The following is a 23,537-nucleotide window of genomic DNA, read 5'->3' on the forward strand; positions in this document are numbered from 1 at the left end:
AATATTAATAATGAGTTATTATAAATTATTTTATTTTATTTGTATTTTAATTTAAGTTAAATATTTTAATACCAAAATAATATTAAATACTTAATAAATTATTTTTAATTATAATTTATGTTTATATATTTCATATATCATAATATTAATTAATAAATAGGGACAAAGTTAAAAAAATTAATTGAAGTTGAAATTAAATTATAAAATTTTGAGAAGATTATAATATAATTTTATTATGAATAATTATCTTATATATTGTTAACGGAATAAAAATATTCCACAAATAAGTTTAGGTTAATCTTCAGAGCACCCCAAACCCGCCCGAAGTTATGGCGGATCCGCATGCCACATCAAAAGCGTAAAAAAATTCCTTTCTAAGTCCGAAAATCGTACTTGATGTTCAAAGATTAATTCATTAAGGGTTAAAGTGAATGGAAGCTATGCACCGGTAGGAAACCGGAAAAGAGGTGGTGAGTCCATCGGATTGCTAAGTACCAAGCTCCTTCGGATCCAATCCTAGACATGCATACCGCCATTGCCACACCTTAATGTCATGGATATTTCTAGGAAAACCGATTTGATTAAGTCATTTTTAGGAAAAGTGATTAATTTTGGAAAAATACTTTCATTGCGGAAGCTTTGCTTGTTGTCGTGTTATTTTGAAATCAACTGTTGTTTTTGAAAACGCGCCTAAAGCTATCCAGTTTCAACAGTTAAATATAAGTATTACCTATCTTAGTAATACATATTAAAACCATCAAAAATAATTAAGCGGTCTTATTACATTTAAAAGCCCAAAAACTTCAAATGTAAATAAAAGGATGTCCAGTTCACCAGAAGAAAATCAAACTTTCAGAACGGGTGGCCACTCCGAATTCCCTCACAACTCCAAGCCCACTATGGTTGGGGATTTCCTGCATGGATGAAAATAAAATGGTGAGTTTGGGGAAACTCAGTGTGTAAGGAAAACCCCTTCAAAGCCCAAGTCAGCTCAAGCCTATTGGGCCTAAGCCCATTCAGTATGATGGTCTTGGGCGAGCCCTTTTCAGATTACAATAAAGCGGGCCTTAGCCCTTATTCAGATAATGATATGGCCCATAGGCCCATTTCAAAATACATGCAACATCAGTAAACATATGCAAGCCCATTTGGGTAACAGTGGTACTAGGCCAGAGCCCTTTTCAGATTACAATAAACCGAGCCTTAACCCCTTGTTCAGATAACAGTATGGCCCATAGGCCCATTTCAAAATACATGCAACATCAGTAAACATATGCAAGCCCATTTGGGGAGACTACTCAACCCACCAACCACTACACTCCACCCGTACCAGCCATACACTCCATGTGGGGATAGCTCAACCCACCCAGCCCAACACTCCACAGTTGCAGCATTGCTGCTCAGTTAACAGTAAATTGAGGCAAAGCCTCCAGTACGTGGACAAGCCACTTTCAGTACTTCCTCCGTCAATATCCCAGTCCCATGCATCAGATAATAACAACATGGCATGCAGTAAATAACAACAGTCAAACATGCATTTAGGTCAATTTAACCCTAGGGGTATTTCGGTAATTTATCTCCTAGGGGTAAAACTGTAAATTTTCCACTTTTAAAGGTATTTCAGTAATTTATTTATTTTAGGGTTTTTCATGCATATTCCTACTTTTCACGTACTAACAGAATCACTCTGAGGGTTCTTACGAATTGGGCAGTTGGCCCATCATTCCAATTTTGGCCCATTAAGCCCAAAAATATCGAGGGCATAGAAATCATGCACTTTGCGGTCCAAACATTGCAACTTACCAAAAACATTAATCGATTTACCTCACGAGCATTCGCTTTTCATAAATCTACAAAATACCGTTTTTCGGCATTTCGGCATTTCGCTTTTGCCGATCTAGACTAAGAAAGAGGTGTTAGTTACACACATTTTGCGACGATATGCTGACGAGATCCACACACGAACCGCCTACAATTGGATTACTAACACGTTAATCTAACTATTCAAATACAAACTACGTATTAACCCCTTACAATATTCGGCCAACCACACCTACAGATCATAGTAAGCTTATAAGAAATCAATAAGCAACTCATTAACAAATTTTTGTCAATGTTTACCACATAATCATAATTTCACTGCAAGCTGTCTTCCTGAGCAACAGTCACTAAATTATTTATAACTGGAGCTACGAAACTCCAAATCAAGTTCCGTTAATTTTCCCTGAAAATAGACTCATATATCTTTTATCCATAAAATTTTCAGAATTTTTGGTATGGCCAATCAATACCAGATTTTTCTTAAAGTTTCCCATGTTTCACTGTTTGACTAATCTGACCACTCTTCATTACAAATCAAATTTCTCATTGTACAGAATTCAAAATATGTTCTTGTTTATTTCATTAGAAACTAGACTCAATAAGCTTTAATTACATAATTTATTCAGCTTCTAATTCATCTCCCACAATTTATGGTGATTTTCCAAAGTCACGTTACTGCTGCTGTCCCAAGCAGATTTATTACCAAATCACTCTTTCATACACCTACCTTGCATGCATGTTATTTAAACATGTATATCACCAATCAATCATCACATATCTATGATTTTTACTTAAGCATAATCTCCATTTCATCATTTTAAAGCACATGTTAGCTGATTTTTCCCTTTAGCATCTAAGGCACATTCATGCTCATTTGTTTGGCTCAACTTCACATATCTTCCATTTTTCATCAAAAGAACATGAAACAACAATCATTTCCTTCATTTTAATTCATGACTAAATGCTCACAACACAACTAAAAATCAAAATATACTTCAAGAGTTAAGGTAGAATCAAGAAGAACTCATGAACCTCAAAATAGAAGCAAGGTACCAAGAACTTACCTTCAATTTTCCTCCTCCTAATGACCGAATACTCAAGAGCTTTCTCCTCTCCTTTCTCTTCTCTAACTTTCAGCTATGATGAACAAAGATGGACAAAACTTTGTTCTTTTCACCCCTTTTTCTTTTAATAAAACTTCATATTTCATCCATTTAATTCTTTAATACAAAAGACATGAAATTCTTATCATGAAACATTTACCTAACCCATTATCATGAAACATTTACCTAACCCATTATCATGGAACATTTACCTAACCTATTATCATGCCTAACATATTATCAATTTGTATCAATTTGTACCATAAATTATGGATATCAAGTGTACATTTTGTCTACAACAACATGATGGCTAGCCACTTCATGTAAAATGGGAGGTTTGTCATGCAAATCCTCCTATTTTGCACTCCTATTTATTTGGCCACTTCAATTTAGCCTATAGTATTTTCAAACATTTTCACATAAGTCCTATTTCATAATTTCACTCCCTTTTTCTTATGGAACAAAAATTAACTAAAATTACCAGGTTCTATCTTAAGCTTGGGCCTTCTAGAGGCCCACAAACATAATTAAACCTATGCTAACATTTACAGAATTCCCAAAAATTGGGGCGTTACAAATGCCATTTATTTTGAAGGTATAATAAATTAATAATTAAATAATTAAAAAAGCACTTATCATTAATTAATTTAGACGAAGTTTTTTTACTTTGTTTTTACTCTTCTAATAGTGGATAGAATAATTACCCATTTATTATTATATTAACTTACATTTTAAATTTTTTATAAAAATTAAATTACAGTTTTACCATTTTAGAGTCTAAGTAATTACTTATCTTGATGCCACCTTTACACCAACGTGAAGGTGGCATATAATATATTTAGATCTAACTATTTTTAATTTTGAGTAATTGTAGAAGTATATAATTTTGACCTAAACACTACCTAACTCCACTTATTACATTGGAACTAGGTGATATTACTTGCACACTTAAACAAAGTTGGTAACTAGCTCTTTGACCATTAAGTTACATCAACTTGTCATTCAAACATAATTCAAAATGAACTAAATTATAAAAATATTGTTAAAAGGTAACAAAATGAAACTGAGATGAAGCAGTAGCATTAACATCTTCAGTTGCACGCACTTTAACCGAGAACATGGATTATTGCACGTTCTTTACCCGGACAACTTATGTACATGAATTCTTGTGTGCATGAATCTGCATGAGCTGCATGGAAGCCAACTTTTCTGGTTCAAGATGCATACTTCACCCAGTAATAATACAACAGTTTAATCTCTTTTCTTCACAGCTGCATACATGGCTCTGGCTGCTTCTTGACATGTTGGAAATTCACATGCTGCATGCAGGCCAATTTCCAACACAATTGTTCCCAACCTTCTAATCCCACTTGAAAATTGAACCTTGAATTGAATTATTAGAAAGATCGATAAGGCTCAATTTTTTAGCTGATCGTAAGAAATTTGGAAATTGCCTTACGTTGCAAGAAAAGAAGTATAAAGTATCAAGCTCTTGAAAAGTAGTGTTAGAGCCACTGTCAGTACTCCATGATAACAATGTGTTGTTTGAAAGATTAAGTTTCATAAGCCTCTTTAGCTTTGAAAGCACACTAACCTGATGACACTGCTAAAACTATTTGATGAAAGATCAAGTGTTAAAAGATTCTCTAACTTTGAAAACATAACTGAGTTGATTACACCATTAAAATTATTTGATGAAAGATCAAGTTCAGTAAGATTTACAAGATCAAAGAACGAACTCGGTATTTCACCATGGATTTCATTGTAGCTCAAATCAACCTTTTGAACTGAATTAGGCTTTTGAATCTGGTTGATAGGACCAGAGAGCCTGTTACCACTGAGGTCTAACTCTTCCAAAGAGGCAAAGTAAAAGGCCAAGATTGAATTGCACCGGTTAACAAATTATTACTTAAACACAAAACTTTTAGATCTTGAAATCCGCGTACATGAGTCGGGAGGAAACCCTCTAGACTGTTGTTTGATAACACTAAATCAGTAAGTTGTTTATGGCTGAAAAGTGCAGAGGGAAGTTGACCTTGGAATTCATTATTAGATAAATCCAGAAAGGTGATTTTTGTGAGGTTTCCAATGGATGCAGGAATTGACCCTCTAAATTGATTATAATTAAGGTCAATGTACTTGAGATGACTACTCCAATTGGAGCTAGGGAGGTAACCTATCAAAGAGTTCAAGCTTAGATCAACATATTCTAGGTACCGGAACTGGAATATTTCTGTAGGGAATTTCCCCTTCAAATTACAAAACTTAATCCCCAACTGCTTTAGAGGTGAAGGCAAGTTCATGAAGGAGGTAGGCACAACATCAGACATATTTACCAGGTCAAGTACAAGATTTTCTAATTTAGATAAGTTGCGCGTAAGCATGTCAAAACTCTGCCTATCAAATTTCAAATCATTTGTAGAAAGATCAAGTGAAATCAATTTTGATAGCAAAGAAATATCTAACGGAGCTGAACCTGAGAAGGAACAACCAGAAAAATTAAGATAAGTCAGACTTACTAACTGACTAAACCCAGATGGAATCGAACCACTGAAATTGCTAAAAGAAAGGTTGAGTCGTTTGAGCCCTTGAAGGCGAAAAAGGCTGGTGTTTGGGGAAAGTGAGCCGGTAAGCATAGAGCAACTAAGGTCGAGGCTAATCACCTGACCAGTTACTTTATTACAAGTGACTCCCTCCCATGTGCAGAGTTTGTGCTTTCATTCCAAGATTTTGTTTTGGGATATGCACATAAATCATGAGCAGATTCATAAATGAATAGAGTGTTGTTGAATTGGAGCAAGGCGGAGGTGTCTTCTGGTAGACACAAAAGGGTAGGATTAAGAGAAGAGGAAGACAAACTCAGAAAAGAATCGACTACAGAAAGAAAGAACAGCACGAAGAGGAGACTACGGATTGGACACAACCATATAAACTTTCCCATTTCTAGAATCTAAGAAACAAGAGATGATAGGAGGCAAAAGTTTTTTAAGGAAATGAAGTAGGAAATTTGCAATGAGTGGAGGCTTGAGAGATGCTATGCGAAGGTGGATTTATTTATATTCCTTGATTTCATGTGGACTGTTACAAGTCTTTCCCGAGTCTTTTAAAATTCTTTAAATTTCTTTCAATGTGAGATTTGTTTTATAATAAAATAAATAATAATTTTTTCTATAAAAAATTATGAAAAACAATAAGTAGATAAAGAGTGAATAATTTTGTAAGATAATTTCATTATATATTTCAATTATATTTTTCTTTTTAAGAAAATATTTAAAACTACTTATACTCTCTACTCAACCTATAATAAAAAGAATAATAAGTTTTAACACACTCAAACTTATATTATCCTGCATTGACAATAATATCTATGTTAATTAAGCTAAAATTCACTCAATTAATAATTTTAAATATAAATTTAATAATACAAAGAATAGAAAGTATTCTCTCCGGTTTAAAATATTTCTAAAGTCCTACTCATATATATTATTATAGATAGATATCACCTTTTACGTTTGCTCTTGCTGTTAGGAACTCTCCTACTTTTTGCTTTTGTTTAGCCTCTATTTTAGTGACACATTGATCAAAGAAAATGATGGAGGGACCCAATATTATTGCCATAATTAGATCCCAATAATTGAAGTTTTACTACCAGGATGTAATTATTTTTTTTATTTTTCCATGAGAATGGTCAAATTTATCTTTTTAAGAGTAATTTAAATGTAATTTTATTAGAGGAACATGATTTGGCTAACCAATCAACAACCATAGTTTTTTTCATGTTTACAAATTGGATTTTAATTGATACAAATTATCAGGACACTATTTTTATTTATTTAACCAGAGTTATTAAAGACGTACTTTCAACGTCACCTTTTAACCATTTTCACTAGGATATAAATTTGATCCTATTAACAATCAGATTCTTAAATTTCTACGTCGGTAAGTGCAGTCCAATTTCATGAGTGAGTTTGTTCATTTAACAATTAATTAGGAGGAAATGGCAGTCAACATCTTAAAAGTGATGGCTAGTGTGAACAAGTGTAGTATAATGTAATTTCTCTTTGCACATCTTTAACCCATTTCGAAAATATCTACTTTCATACCCTTGCTCCTAGCTACTGTGATTTTTAAGCATTCACACTAAAAACAAAAATTAAAAAAAGGGCATGCAAGACAATCATGCATGATTGATAGAGATAAAAATAGTAATACTAGAGATCTGTATATTGACTTGAAATGGTCTTCGTCAACCTTATCCACATAATAAAAATTAAATCATTTAAAAGATTTTTTTTTCTCAGCCAAAATTCATATTATTATAAATAAATCAAGTTACTTAAATATCAGCAACATTGCAATCGATAGACAGTCATTTTTATTATTTTAGCAGGGACTTAATTTAATTGTATCGACCATTCGAATTCTTGTATCTATGCTAGTAATGATGTATTTAGATGAGCGGTGGAGTGCTATACGTTGCGTTTAGCTTATTTTTTATTTCACGCTATAGTATTGCTATAATATCTAATCTCACTGTCACCTCTATTTTTATACTAACCGCAGCTAAAACGTATTATCCATCTAAACCCACTCTAAGTCTAGTCTAATTTCATCTATTTTTTATATAATATTATTACATGGGAATAAATAAATAGGTACAAACATATATATTTCAAGTCAATTAACATAAAGAGGGATTGTTAATTTATTTACTCATTTTCGATACAACAACACCATTAACTTCTATAATTGTAAAGTTTAAATTTAATATAATAAATAATTTAAAATTATTATAAAATAATTAATTAATTAAAATACATAAAGTGAGACATCATATTTAAATAAATCATACAAATACTCCATTAATAAAAACAAAATTATGGTACATAGTATTATTCTATTGATAAACCCACTTGAAATTTTCAAAATATTGAACAACTCAAAATTTTCATTATATATAATTTTTAGTTTAATATCTTCTATGATCATTTTATATTCTTATTTTACCTTATTACTAAGTTTGAATTTAAACATATGTTTTATCATTAATTTTAATTTTATTATTATAATATTTAATCTCATTACTAAAATGACTAATCTTGTAATTATCATATTTTTTAATTTTATCTGAGCCAATCGTACCGCTCAACCAAATCAACGGCCTGGCCATATTTCAAGTGTTTTCAAAATTTTCAAAATTATTTCAAAATGACTCCAAAATATTTCAAACTATTTTTAGGTCCTCGCAGGCTCAATTTAAGACCCGTGAGTTTATTTTTACTGTAATTAAATTTTGTTACTGAATGTTATAGTAAAAATACAAGAGATAGGCTAGAGGTGTTACAGATAACCCACCAAGTTTAGGTACCGTAATTTTTTGTAATTCTCCGTAACCCTAATCAAACGATGGAGATAAGTTAGGGGTGTTACAGATAACCCACCAAGTTAGGATGAAGATGCAACATCCCAAGAGTCTCGGCTCGGCTTATATTTAAAATACTTATTCTCAGCATTTGATATATTATCATTTAAAGATTGTATTATTTTATTTCGTACAGTGGTATGAGATATTTGGGTTGTTGTTGTTTTCTGCTGCTAAAGTATAATTAAAATTTTGAGTAATAAATAAATTTATAATTAACTAAATTTTTCCTTCTAAGATAAATTAAATATTGTAAAATAACTGATTTTAAAAACTCTAGTAACTCACTGAGCCATTTCGATGACTAATGTAATCTTCTGAATTTGAATATAACGTCTAGGCCGGGTTGATGAGGTTACAAGAATTTATCACACAAACATTTGTCTAAAATAAAGAAGTATTAATAGTGGGGTGTTTCAATTTGTTTCAAAACTTGAAAACAAATCAACTTCTTGCGAAATGTTAAAATCCCACACCATGAAAGTTGAAAAACTATGCAAGGAAAAACTGAAAAACCAAAGCAAACTATCAGTAAGAACACCCGTTATCAGAACATACATTCCACGGAGGGAAGCAGCTATGGGTGCAGAACATACATGACATCTTGCTTTTATAGAAGCTGAGGAACTTCATCTTTTCTCGGACTCATTCCTGATGGATGAAAATAAAAATAATCAATTCGAGATTTACCTAATTATTCATTTAGCATGTTTATTTCTATGAAATACAATAACTCACATATAAAGATGGATTTGCAGGGCTACTTTCTTTTCTTCCCAAACCAGCTTGAAACTTTGTTTTGCAAGTCTCTCTCAATCATTCTTACAAGCCACCATGGTCTTCCTGTCGTGAATACAATATATGCAATGCTAATTCCTAACACCATTCCACATCCATACCCCATCATCGCAACTTTCCAAATAAAAGCTATTCCATTTCCATTATCTTCCTCATCTTGTGCTTGTTCTGATCTTTCATCATTTCTACATTCCTTTGACAATGGGAATCCACACAAACCCAAGTTCCCTCGATAAGAGTCGTTTTCAAATGTATCAAATTGCTTGCCTTGGGGAATTGGCCCCACAAGATTATTGTTCCAAAACCTTAACACTTCAAGAAATGTCAAATTTGTCAATTGAGAAGGGATTCTGCCACTCAGCTTATTAAATGAGAGATCTAATGATTCAAGTGCTGCCAAATTGCCAAATGACGGTGGGATAGGACCAGTCAGGCTATTATGAGAGAGATTGAGTGCAAGAAGCAATCTAAGCTCTCCAACTACCTTAGGAATTTCTCCATGGAATACATTGTCCGACAAATCTATGCATGTGAATATGGGCATATGTACGGTTTTTGTAAACTCTAGCTCCAAACCTTTTATTGTTAAATTAACAGAGTAAGAAAAATATTCAGAATCATATCCAACTTCTTCTTTCAGAGCCTTGAGATTTTGGAAGAACTCGGTTGGCAATAAGCCTGTGAAGTAATTATGAGAGAGATCAACCATTTGCAATTTGGAGAAGGAAAAATTGGTTAAGGAATCTTGAATGGAACCATGGAATCTATTAGATCTCAAAATAAGAACTCGCAGCCTTGGAAGCATGCCTAACCAATGGGGAAAGGTATCACTTAAGTTGTTGTTTGCAACATTCAGAACTCGTAGTTCGCTGCAATTAATCAAAGATAACGGCAGTATCCCTTCCAATTGATTTCCATTAAGGCCAAGATATCCCAAATTAGTTGGATTCCAGTTCCCAATTTCCCCTGGAATTCTGCCACTAATGTTGCAGCTCGAAGCATCGAAATATTGAAGAGGAATCGACGGATTTCTTATAAAAGCCGGAAGGTAACCACTGATCAATGGATTTCTTGCAAATGACAAGTAACTCAAGTCACTGCAGTTTGCTAATGATGATAGAAAGCTGCTCTTCGAGGATGACAGTGTGCTGCTTAAATCATTATCCGATATGTCCAGCAGTTGTAGATATCTTAGATTACCCAAGGTAATTGGAATATGTCCTGCAAAATCAATTACTTAAAAGGTAAAAGACATGTAAGTTGAAAGGCATTCGAGTGGGTAGTTATCTATCCATCCACTGAACAAATTCAACATTCAACCTCATCATATCACCCCGTTCCCAATTATTTGATCCATTTGGTTGGGTTCCACTCCTAATTATCACAATGAGCAAAAACTAAAAAATGTTATATAACTGTAAACACTATTATCTATAACTATATCTGTATTAGTTAGTATTGTCAAAATCTGATTTGAGGGATATATTGAACCGATTGAACTAAAAATTAAATACGTAACTAGTGACTAGATAACAAGAAATGGAAAAATCGGTTTGAGCCGAAAAAAGAAAACTAGTAACAAAAAAAAAATCCGTTTAAAACTGAAAAAACTATAATTATTATTTAATATTTATTTTTGACCAAAAAATTAGATTTTTATGACATTTTGAAGTGGTTAAACAAGTGAAATTAAGAATTGAAGGTCCGATGGATTAAAAAATATTTGTAAATGAAAATATATTGTATCTCAATTTAGGAATTTGTGCGGAATTCAAATATGAGAAATGAAGAATATTATACATTTTGGAGAAAAGGCTAAAGTCAAGGCTTAGAAAAATGGCTGTTTGTGACTACAGACACTTCTCACCTGCTTGTTATTTGCCTTTGCTGTGTATGCAATATCATTTGTGGAAAGGAAGGAGGAAGCCGAGAAAGAGAGAGTAAAAGGTAGAGACAATTGAGGAAGAAAAGCAAAGGACTCCAATAACCTGAAATTTTTTTTAAGACTAAAAGGGTTCTTTTCAAAATCAACTACCTATTATTGATAGTGGTGATTATTAATGATTAATCTCTTCGTTATGGGTGTTCCTAAAAGAAGTAAATAGTTAGTTATGAAATTTGCTTTATTATTATGAGCAGGATCAAACCCCAACTATTAATTTAGAGATGAGGTGAACAACTATCATACTACATTTTTAAATCTTATGCTTTTAGATTTACATTGAGAGATTAAGATCAGTGGCGGAGCTAAGGAGTAGGCAGGGACCTCGGCCCCTTAAAAATGAAAAATTTTCCATTTAGTCCTTTTTATAATTTATAAAAATTTAAATTAGTAATGGTAAAGTTATACTTTGACCCTAAAAATAATAAAATTTAATTTAATTCTTTAAAATATATAATTTAATTACGCCCCAAAATTTTTTTCTAACTCTGCCACTAGTTAAAATTAGGGTTTATTTAACAAAAAAACATAAGAACTTTGTTTAATAATGTGCTATAATTCAGAAGTTTTTTAAATGTATTAGTCTTATTTTATTTTCACCCACATTGAGTGTTCTATAATTTAGTTATGTTAATATGTCATGTACTACATAAAAAGGTGGTTGAAATAATTAAATAATGACAGTATCACCAAAGTGAAGGTAACATATAATACATTTATATAATATATTTAGATCCAACTATTTTCAAATTTGAGTAATTTTAGAAGCATATAATTTTGAATTTAAATTATCTCAATTAAACATTAAGTTAAATGCTCAAGTGCCAAATATTTTACGCATTCATAATTACACATATATAAATTGAAGAAAAAATAAATTTAAGAAAGAAAAAAAAGCAATCAAGAAAAAAGATGAGTGAAGAAAGTATATATAATACCTGTTAAAGAATTACTAGATAAATCGAGAAGTTGCAAACTTGTTAAATTACCAATTTGATGTGGAATTACACCTGCACAATCAAATTAATTTGTTAAACAAATACTTAATTCTATTTTAAGATTAAAAGATCAAAATACAATGGTCCAGATTTTATTTTCCACACTTCATTCTAAATATAACATACACTAAATTAAGCTCAAATAATGTCTGTATTGTAATTTAGGCCAATTAATTTATTTCTGTCAAGCATACAAGATTCAAAACAAGAGCCAATTTTGAAAAATGCTTTTTAAGCTAAATCTGTTTTTTCATATTAAAAGTAATGGCAAATAGATAGTTTTTTAAGTCAAACTTTTCGACTTGACTTTCTAAACCAACCCCAAAACTTTTAATTTGCTTTTCAAAAGCTACTTTTAAGTGCCACTTTATAAAATCTTTTCAATTGATTGTGACATCAGTATTATTGCTAGAGCATGAAGATATGAATTTGAGTATGTTGAAGCGTATTATTTTCTTATTTAAAGGTTAATGAGATGTTACAGGTAATTTTAAATATTGTATCAAAAAAAAATATGATAATAACCTTTAATAAGATTAATGTTAAAAATATTAAAAGATACATATGAATTATATATTGAATTAAATTTTACAAATATTTTATATTAATTACTTAAAAAGTATTTAAATTTTATAATTCATATATCATAGTATTAACAATGAGTTACCATAATTTATTTTATTTTATTTGTACTATAATTTAAGTTAAATATTTTTAATATCAAAATAATAAATTATTTTAATTAAAACTACGTTTATATATTCCATATATCATAACATTAATTAATTTAAATATTATTTAAATATATATTTTAATATTTTTCGTTACAATAATGATCAATGACAAAGACCGTTGGACAAAGGGTTTAACTGTTGAACTTTTAACTTTTGAGGACCTAATTGGGAGCATTTTACACAGAGGGACTTGAATTGATTTTTTTTTTTTGAAAATGTTAAGGGCTTATTATATTTTTTAGCTTAAAATATTTTAGGTTTGAATATGTTAGAGGTCCTTATACTCTTTTGAAAATTAAATGTTAATCCCTATACTTCAAATTTGAGACATTGGATCCTTATATTTTTTATTTAAAATATTAGTTCATGCAACCAATTTTGCTATTAAAATTTCAGATGTGGCTATTATAAAAAAGTAAAATAATTTTTAACCTTCAATATTTATAGTTTTTATCATTTTAGTCTTTATTCTTTAAAATATATAATAAAAATTAAATAAAACTATTAAAAAATAAAACAATGTGATAGCATGATTCAAAAGCAGATTTACCTTTAAATGAAATGGACAAATACAAAATATTGAAGGCATTTCTAGAAATTCAACATAAAATTAATTCAAGGAAAAATAAAAATCTTGGAATTGAACATATATATTGAAGAAATATTATATAATACCTGTTAGGAAATTTTTGAATAATTGGAGACTTGTCAAACGTATTATATTACCGATGGATGACGGGAGAGGCCCTTCTAGCAGATTAGAAGGAATGCTTAATTGTTCCAAATTGAGAAGATTCCCAATTTGGTGTGGGATTACACCTGCAATATTATTATAAAGAAAGGCAACCATATGATGGCATGATTCAAAAGCAAATTTACCACTAATGAAATGCACAAGTACACAATACTTAACAAATTTGTATTTTCTCAAAAAAAATGGTAGAAATTGAACAATTTCATTTAAGAAATAAATAAAATTCAATATATATTAAAGAAATGGGATATAGTACTTAACTAATTATTACTGGGTAAATAGAAGAAATTCAAATGTTGAGATTCAATATATTTCAAATCATAAATGTCTTGACAAAATAGTAGCAGAGCTAAAAAAATTAATTGAAGTTAAAATTAAATTATAAAATTTTTAGAAGGTTATAATGTAATTTTATGAATAATTATTTTAAATATTGTTAGTGGAATAAAAATTTCATAAATAAGTTTAGGTTGATGTGATTTATTTTTAAGGTATAATAAAATAATAATTAAATAATTAAAAAATATTTGTTATTATTTTAGACTCACTTGTGAAGTTTTTATTTCGGTTTTTTACTCCGCTAACAGTGAATAGAATAATTGCCCATTTATTATTATATTAACTGACAATTTTGTCATTTTAGAGTTTAAGTACTTACTTACCTTGATGCTACCTTTACACCAAAGTGAAGGTTATATGTAATATGTTTAGATTTAACAATTTTTAATTTTGAGTAATTTTAGAAACATATAATTTTGATTTAAATCATCTCAATTAAACATTAAATTAGATTTCCAAATCAATATTTAATGCCTTGATAATTACACATATATAAATTAGACAAAAATAAATTTAAGAAAGAAAAATAAAAATAAAGAAAAAAATGAATTAAGAAATGATATATAATACCTGTTAAAGAATTATTGGATAAATCAAGAAATTTCAAACGTGTTAAATTACCGATTTGATATGGAATTATACCTGCACAATCAAAAAAATATTTGTTAATTTTATTTTAAAATTAAAAATCAAGGTCAATAATCTAAATTTTATTATTCACACTTTATTTTATATGGAAAACACATTAAATTAAAACTCAAATAATATTTATTTTGTAATTTAGGCCAATTAATTTCTTTATGTCAAGCATAAAAGATTGAAAACACGGATCAATTTATTATTGGATTTTGAAAATGCTTTCCTAAATCCTTTTTTTTTTAAGTTAAAAGCAACAGTAAATAAATAGTTTTAAGTAAAATCAGTTTTTAAATTTAAATTTTCAAGCAAGTGTAAATTTATACAATTTGTATATTCAAATTAAATTTTGTAAATAATTTATACTAATTATTTAAAATTTATTTAAATTCTATAGTTCATATATCATAATATTAATAATGATTTATTATAAATTATTTTATTTTATTTGTATTTTAATTTAAGTTAAATATTTTCAATACCAAAATAATATTAAATACTTAATAAATTATTTTTAATTATAATTTATGTTTATATATTTCATATTTCATAATATTAATTAATTTAAATATCATTTAAATACAAATTTAAATGGTCAATATATTTCAAATCATAAATGTCTTGCCAAAATAGGGACAAAGCTAAAAAGAATTAATTGAAGTTCAAATTAAATTATAAATTTTTGAGAAGATTATAATATAATTTTATTATGGATGATTATCTCATATATTGTTAACGGAATAAAAATATTCCACAAATAAGTTTAGGTTAATGTCATTTATTTTGAAGGTATAATAAATTAATAATTAAATAATTAAAAAAGCACTTATCATTAATTTAGACGAAGTTTTTTTATTTTATTTTTACTCTTCTAATAGTGGATAGAATAGTTACCCATTTATTATTATATTAACTTACATTTCAAATTTTTTATAAAAATCAAATTATAATTTTACTATTTTAGAGTCTAAGTAATTACTTATCTCGATGCCACCTTTACACCAAAGTGAAGGTGACATATAATTAATTTAGATCTAACTATTTTTAATTTTGAGTAATTGTAGAAGCATATAATTTTGATTTAAATCATCTCAATTAAAGATTAAGTTAAATTTCCAAGAGTCAAATATTTAACTCATTGATAATTTCACATATATAAATTGGACAATAAATAAATTTAAGAAAAAAGAAAAAAAAGGTATTAAGAAATGATATATAATACTGTTAAAAATTATTGGATAAATCAAGAAATTCCAAACGTGTCAAATTACTGATTTGATATGGGATTATACCTGCATAATCAAATTATTATTTTAAATATAAAAAATATATGTTAATTTTATTTTAAGATTAAAAGATCAAGGTCCAATAATCCAAATTTTATTACCCACATTTTATTTTAAATGTAGTACACACTAAATTAAAACTCAAATAATATTTATTTTGTAATTTAGGCCAATTAATTTCTTTATATCAAGCATATAAGATTGAAAACAAGGATGAAATTATTATTGGATTCCGAAAATGCTTTCCTAAATCTTTTATTTTATTTTGTTTGTAGTATAATTTAAGTTGAATATTTTTAATACTAAAATAATATTAAATACTTATTAAATTATTTTTAATTATAATTTATGTATGTATATTTCATATATTTTAATATTAATTAATTTAAATATTATTTAAATATATATTTTAATTTTCTTCATTACAAAATCATGTTTAAAAATAACTTAAAACTTTTTAAAATAACTTTTCAATCTTAATAGTAAACTAATTCTTTCGAAGAATTAAAGCATTACTTCTAACAAAATAATGGATTCTTTATTTTTCAAATCTTAATACCTAAACATTATTTCAAAAGAAATAGAAATTAATTTTTTTTCAAATTTCAAACATTGTATCTTTAAATATTCTTATTTCCTCTTAAAATTTTGTCACCAAAAAGCGTACTTTAACTAAAATAGCATCCACCTGTTTTCCTTTTACCTCTCAACAGGTTGTTGTCGAGATCTAGAACCTCAAGCATTGTCATTGTCAAGTTTGCTATTTCTTTTGGTAGAATCTCTTCCAATTTATTACTATCTAAATTTAAACTCTGCAACTCTTTGCAGTTGAATAAACCCAATGGAATTTTTCCAGAGACTTGGTTCTCACCCAAGTCAAGCCTTTGCAATTTAGGTAGACGTTCAAACAAATCTGATGGGATTTGACCTGTAAAATTCTTAACACTTAAAAGATAAGTATTGAAGTTTAATTTCGAGATATTGGTTACCTATATTTTTATTTTAAAAATTAGTTCATACATTTAATTTTTGTTAAAAATTCTGATGTGGCTATTATAAAAAAATTAAAACAGCTTTTTAATCTTCGATATTTACAGTTTTATTATTTTAGTCTTTACTCTTTAAAATATATAAAAAATTTAAAATTAAATGAAATTATTAAAATGAAACAATGTAATAGCTTGATTCAAAAGCAGATTTACCATTAAATGAAGTGCACAAGTATAAAATATTTAACACATTTCTAGAAATTCAATATAAATTTAATTTAAGGGAAAATATGTACAGAAGAAATATTATATAATACCTGATAAAGAATTATGTGATAAATCGAAATTTGTCAAACGTGTTAGATTACTAATGGATGACGGAAGAGGCCCTTTTAGCATATTGGAATAAAGGATTAATTCTTCCAAATTGAGAAGATTTCCAATTTGATGTGGGATTACACCTGAAATATCATTATAAAAAAGCATCCATGTGATAGCATGATTCAAAAGCAAATTTGCCACTGCACAAGTATACAATTTTTAACAAATTTGTATTTTCTAAAAAATATGGTAGAAATTGAACAAGAAATTAAAAAAATCAATATATTGAAGAAATGTGATATAGTACTTAACTCATTATTACTAGGTAAATAGAAGAAGTTTTGAAATGTTGAGGTCGAATATATTCCAAATCATAAAGCTAAAAAATTTAATTGAAGGTAAATATAAATTATAAAAATTTGGAAAAATCATAAGGTAATTTTATTATGAATACTGTTGGTAGAGTAAAAATTTTCCATTAACGCTTTGATACATATATAAATTGAAAAAAATTAAAAAAAATAACAATCAAGAAAAAGGAGAGCGAAAAAATGATCTATAATACCTGTTAAAGAATTTGTGGATAAATCGAGAATCGTCAAACGTGTTAAATTACTGATGGATGGCGGAATGTGTCCTTTTAACAAAGTGTTACAAATGCTTAGTTCTTCCAGATTGAGAAGATATCCGATTTGATATGGAATTACACCTACACAATCAAATTAATTTATGAATCAAATATGAAAAAAATTAATTGTTAGTTTTGTTTTAAGATTAAAAGATCAAAGTCCAATAATACAAATTTTATTACCCACACTAAATTAAAGCTCAAACAATTTCAATTTCGCAATTTAAGCCAATTAATTTCTTGATGTCAAGCATAAAAGATTTAAGGGTAATCTACAAAAATAGTCACTTTTGTTTGCCTTAGGTTACATTTTAGTCACTTATGTTTAAAATGTTACGTTTTAGTCACTTATATTATTATTTTGTTATGAAGTGATCACTCTACCGTTAAGTTCCATTATCTCTCTAACGGTAATCCTAGGTGGCAATCTAACTAGATTTTAGGTGCCAACTTGGATTTTTACATGTGATGAAAATAGATTTTTAATTTAAAAAATTTAATTAATTAAAATTTTCAAACTTAAATATTAACTAAAAAAACTGTTCATCTCCCCTTTTTAATTTTTCTTCTGTCTCTTATTTTTTTCAATGGATTTTTTTTCATTTGACTAGAAAAACTATTATTAAGATCAAAATAGTTGAAATCAACAATAAGAAAGAATAATCTGAAATACCCACAAAGAGATTGTGAATATACAAGTTGATTCAGATCAGAAAAAATTTGATTGAGAAACCAATTATTCAAGAACTGTGAAAGAACTAGAAAATATAATTCTTAGGAACAAGAACAGTGAAAGTAACAACCCTTTTCTGAAAATTTTAAAATTAGCTTGAATGATACATGTTCATAAAAACATGTTTCTAGCTGCATTTTATGGGATGTATACTGACGCAAAATAAAATACATGTTTACAAACAATTTTAAAAAGTAGAAGAAAATAGCAAGAATTTTAATTTAGGGTCTTCATTAAACAATAAAAAATCTAATCTTTTGTTTTTCAGTATTGAATAAAAGAGATAGAGGAATGCAAAGAAGACATACCTGAACCCTCCATTGAATCTATCTTTATGAAGCATTCAATTTGATTTCAACTATTTTGATCTTACAAATAGTTTTTCCACTCAAATGAGAAAAAAAAAACCCATTGAAAAAAAGAAGAGATGGAAGAAAAATTAAAAAGAGGAGATAAACAGTTTTTTAGTTAAAGATTATGTTTAAAAATTTTAATTAATTAAATTTTTAATTAAGAATCTATTTTCATCCCATTTAGAAATCCAAGTTAGCACTTAAAATCTAGTTGGACTGCCACGTAGGATTACCGTTAGAGAGATAACAGAACTTAACGGTAAAGTGATTACTTCATTACAAAATAATAACATAAGTGACTAAAACGTAACATTTTAAACATAAGTGACTAAAATAAAAAGTGACTATTTTTATAGATTACCCAAGATTTAAAACAAGAGTAGGTTTACTATTGAGTTTTAAAATGCTTTTGCTAAATTTGTTTTTCAAGTTAAAAGTAATGGTAAATAGATAGATTTTAAGTGAAACCAGCCTTTTAATTTGACTTTTCAAGCCAAATTAAAAATTAAAAAATTCTAATTTGTTTTTCAAAAGCTACTTTGATTGTCATTGTATAAACTTATCTCTCTTTTATATAAACATTTATATATTTAATTAAATTTTACAAATAATTTATATTAATTACTTAAAAAATTTAAATTTTATATTTCATATACCATAATTTTAATAATGAGTTACTGTAATTTGTTTTATTTTATTTGTACTATAATTTAAGTTGAATATCTTTTAATACCACAATAATATTAAATACCTAATAAATTGTTTTAATTATAATTTACATTTATATATTTCATATATCATAACATTAATTAATTTAAATATCATTTTAATACATATTTTAATTTTCTTTATTACAATATCACGTTTAAAATAAATATTTTATTATTATTTATCAAAAGCAATTTTAAAAACACTCCAAACTTTCCAAAATTAGTCTTTTAGTGGAATTCAAGTAATTATTTTGAGTAATTTGATTATTGCTTTTACTTCTAACAAATAATGAATTCTTTGTTTTTCAAGTTTGATAATAATTTGTTTTTCAAGTTAAAAAAAAAGAAGAAAGAAATTCTAAGTTTTTTTAGAATTTTAATAATTAAAACATGTAACAATTAAACATAAAATTGATGTTCCTTAAAATATCACATTAATGTTTAAGCCAATAACCATATTTGCTTCTTTTAATAAAACAGGAAAAATATTTTTGATTTTTAAAAATTAATCACAACCATTAAAATTATGAATTGAGGAATTTGGTGCTACCATGATTGATGAAAAGCATGAAAATTCTTTTTAAAAAAGTTTTTTTTGTTACCTTGCATTCGACAATAAAAAATTAAAATACCATCCAATTACCTTCGAACATGTTGCCGCCGAGACGTAGAATCCTAAGCATTGTCAAGTTTCCTATTTCTTTTGGTAGAATCCCTCCCATCATCCTATTATATTCGAAATTTATAACTTGTAATTCTTTGCACTTGAATAAACCCATTGGAATTTCCGAAGAGAGCTTGTTGAGGCTCAAGGAAAGCACTTGCAATCTAGGTAGATGTTCAAACATATCTGATCGGATTTCACCTGCAAAAATGTTATTTCTCAAAGACAAGTATTGAAGTTTAGGGAAGGAATATGGGATTTCTCCGTAGAAATTGTTCCAAGATAAGTCTATATGTTTCAATCGATACAAATTAGTAAACTGATCCGGTAAAAAGCCATAAAAAGAGTTGTTCATCAGGTCAAGTGAAGTAAGAAAAGATAGATTCCCAATTTGAGATGGTATAGTGCCAGTGAGAAGCATGCTGGAAAGATTAAGAGCTATGACTCTTTGGTGTCGGGATCCGCAAGTGACACCAATCCAATTACAAACAGAGGTAGCAGCAGACCAATTGGTTTTCAAAATCTTTTGAGCATCGCTAACAATACAGGCTTTCAATGCCAGAAGAGCTGACTGATCTGTGTCGATATTGGTTGTTGTTTTGATAGAGAATGAAACCACAAAATGAGGTAACAGCACCGCCATCATAAGAGCCAGAATGAACCGAGTGACATTTCCCATCAAAATTTGTGGAAGTGCAACAATTGTGATCAGAAGGATGCTCCAAGTGGCGAAATTTGTGATGAGACTTGCTCTACTATTGGTTTTGTATAGTTATTTTTTCTTACAAAATTCAATCATATATATAGAAAAGCAATGAGGTTTTCTAATCCAAGCATTTGGCTGTAATTGTCTACACATATGACTTATTGACGACTCGTAGCTTAGCTCTGGTTGGCTTTGACTTAAAAATTTCTTTTCAGTTGTTTACAATAGGGACGTCATGGTTGGAGATTAACCAAACCCACTTGTATCTTTGAAACAATTGGATTTTTTTGGAAGTTGAATTTATTTTTATTGGATTAAGGGACCTTGAACTCAAAACAAATTTCCAATAATTTTTCGAAATTAAATTTACTTTTGCCAACTCTGCGAATCAGTGGTAAAATCTTTCAGAGCATCATTAAAACTTTAAATTTAAAAGATGAATACAATCAAACTATTTACTCTACTGATTAAATGTCATAAGCAAGGTTAATTTGTTATTTTGTAACTCAATTTTTTGGTAAAATTATTATTGAAGTTTTTGTATTAAGAGTTAAATTACATTTTGCTATTTCTACTCAGAAAATAGATAAATTAATCTCTTTGTATTAAATCAAAGAACAAAAGATATCATTTCTTTTAAAAAATTCATCCTTTTGTACCATTAAAAACTACTGCGAATGATAGAATAACCAGACAATGCCATGTGGCATGTCACGTGTATCTCATGTTGACATACAAAGACTAATTTTTAACAGTAAAAATTGATGAAAATTTTAATAAAAGGACACTTTTTGATCTAATATACAATGACTAATTTACTCATTTTTAATATACAAATCAAAATACATTTGAAAATTAATAAATATATCTGTTCTTTTACATAAATAATATAAAATAACTAATTACAAAAAAGTATAGAAAACAGTTAATTACGAAAATATACATTTGCTATAGTGTTTTGACGGTGCCGTTTGATATATTGGCAGCACCAGACTGAAATATAATGACCTAAAATATTCAGGGTATAAAATTATAATTATAAAAGCTTTAGAAAACTCTTATTATGTATAAATTATAATTATTAGTTAAATTTATAGTTTGCAAATATAATGTGAGCAAAAGTAAACTATTATGAATACCGTTAATTGCTATGCCACACATAATTTGAAGAGAAAATTATTTTTAAAAATAAATAAAACTTATTTTTACTTGGAATCACTTTTTCATAAAAAATACTTTTTGATAGAAGATTTTTTTTGAACTAATTGGGAGGAGGCCTTTTGATTTTTGGTATTGAAAGGGAATAAGCAATTTATTCTATTTAAAGTTTGTGCTGTCACACTATCACACGACACCCTTAAAACTTTTTTTTTAAGAAGCCTATTAAATTAAAAATTTTACATATCAGGTCATTGAATATTTTAAGTCATTACATTTTAATCTGGTGCTACCAATATATCAAATGACACCGTCAAAATATTATTACAAACATCTATTTTCGTAATTAATTTATTTTTATACCATTTTTATAATTAATTATTTTTTTATATTATTTGGATAAAAAAGCAAAATATATCTTAATACTGAATTAAAAGGACATCAAGGAAATGCAGTGCAAATCTTAAAAGGTGATGGCCAGTGTGAGCAGGTGTACTGTCATCTAATTTCTCTTTTGACAATTGAGACATATAACATTTTTAAGGCATTATCTCAGTAATCAAGGTCTTTCTTTAATGATTAGTTAGTCTTTTGCAATTTTATTACTCCAATTCCACGAATCCTTTCGCTTTCGTTTTTACTTTTTGGTAATTACATGCCAATTTATTTCTGTAGTCTTAATTAATTAATTTACTTTCAATTCCTATTGCATAGTTTTGCCTTTTGCTTTTGTTCTTATTCGGCGGTTTTAATTACACGTTGATTGTTCAACGGATATGCTTCATCATGTATATTAAATTAAATTAAATTATGAAGAATTCTGAAAATCACCTCTTTAAGTGGAATTTGAGAAAGAAAATTGAGCTATTGAAATCCTCTAGAGTACATTTGGATGAAGAATTTTAAATTCTTTGTGATATTTAAAATACTAACATTTTAGGATTCATCAATTCAAAATGCTAGCATCAATTGCTTTGTATGGATAAATAATAGATTCTTGAAATTAAATAAATTAAAAAGTAATTATAAAAAGAATAATTTATTAAAAATAAATAATATAAAAAATATTCAATATAGATATTATTATATTTGAAAAATCTATAAATATTTTTAAAAAATAAATCTTAAAAATATGTATATATTAAAATTAAATAACAGTAATTTTTTAATTTGATTTTTATCTTATGGTGGGGTCGTGTATTAAATAATATAAAATTTGGATGAATTTTGAAAACCACTTCTTTTGGTGGAAATTTGAAATTCTCTAACATTTTATTCAATCAAGTAAATTTATTTTTAAAATTTTAAAACCTTGATATAAATAAAATTTCTTTTACAAATCCTTCATCCAAGCACACCCTATTGAAATTACTTGTGAATTTTGAAATTCTCAAATATATTTTCCCAAACAAGTAAATTTATTTTAGGATTTTAAAAACTTT

General features: G+C 27.8%; 3 long non-coding RNA genes across 3 annotated transcripts in view; all 3 read right to left on the minus strand.

The window, feature by feature from the left end:
- Positions 1-713: 713 nt before the first annotated feature.
- LOC128295393 (uncharacterized) overlaps positions 714-23,537 on the minus strand; it is a 54,563-nt gene continuing 31,739 nt past the window's right edge. Inside the window, exon 3 of the long non-coding RNA XR_008285857.1 lies at positions 714-914. This is a non-coding gene — a long non-coding RNA (uncharacterized LOC128295393). The remainder of the gene's footprint in view (positions 915-23,537) is intronic.
- Positions 3,837-5,993, minus strand: LOC128295396 (uncharacterized). Its single transcript, XR_008285858.1, has 2 exons — positions 5,444-5,993; positions 3,837-4,307 (listed from the first exon to the last, which is right to left on the minus strand). It is a non-coding gene; the product is annotated as an uncharacterized LOC128295396 (long non-coding RNA).
- Positions 17,015-17,808, minus strand: LOC128295397 (uncharacterized). Its single transcript, XR_008285859.1, has 2 exons — positions 17,709-17,808; positions 17,015-17,283 (listed from the first exon to the last, which is right to left on the minus strand). It is a non-coding gene; the product is annotated as an uncharacterized LOC128295397 (long non-coding RNA).

Source organism: Gossypium arboreum, chromosome 1 (genome assembly GCF_025698485.1).
Source record: "Gossypium arboreum isolate Shixiya-1 chromosome 1, ASM2569848v2, whole genome shotgun sequence".
In the NCBI taxonomy this organism is placed as follows: domain Eukaryota; kingdom Viridiplantae; phylum Streptophyta; class Magnoliopsida; order Malvales; family Malvaceae; genus Gossypium; species Gossypium arboreum.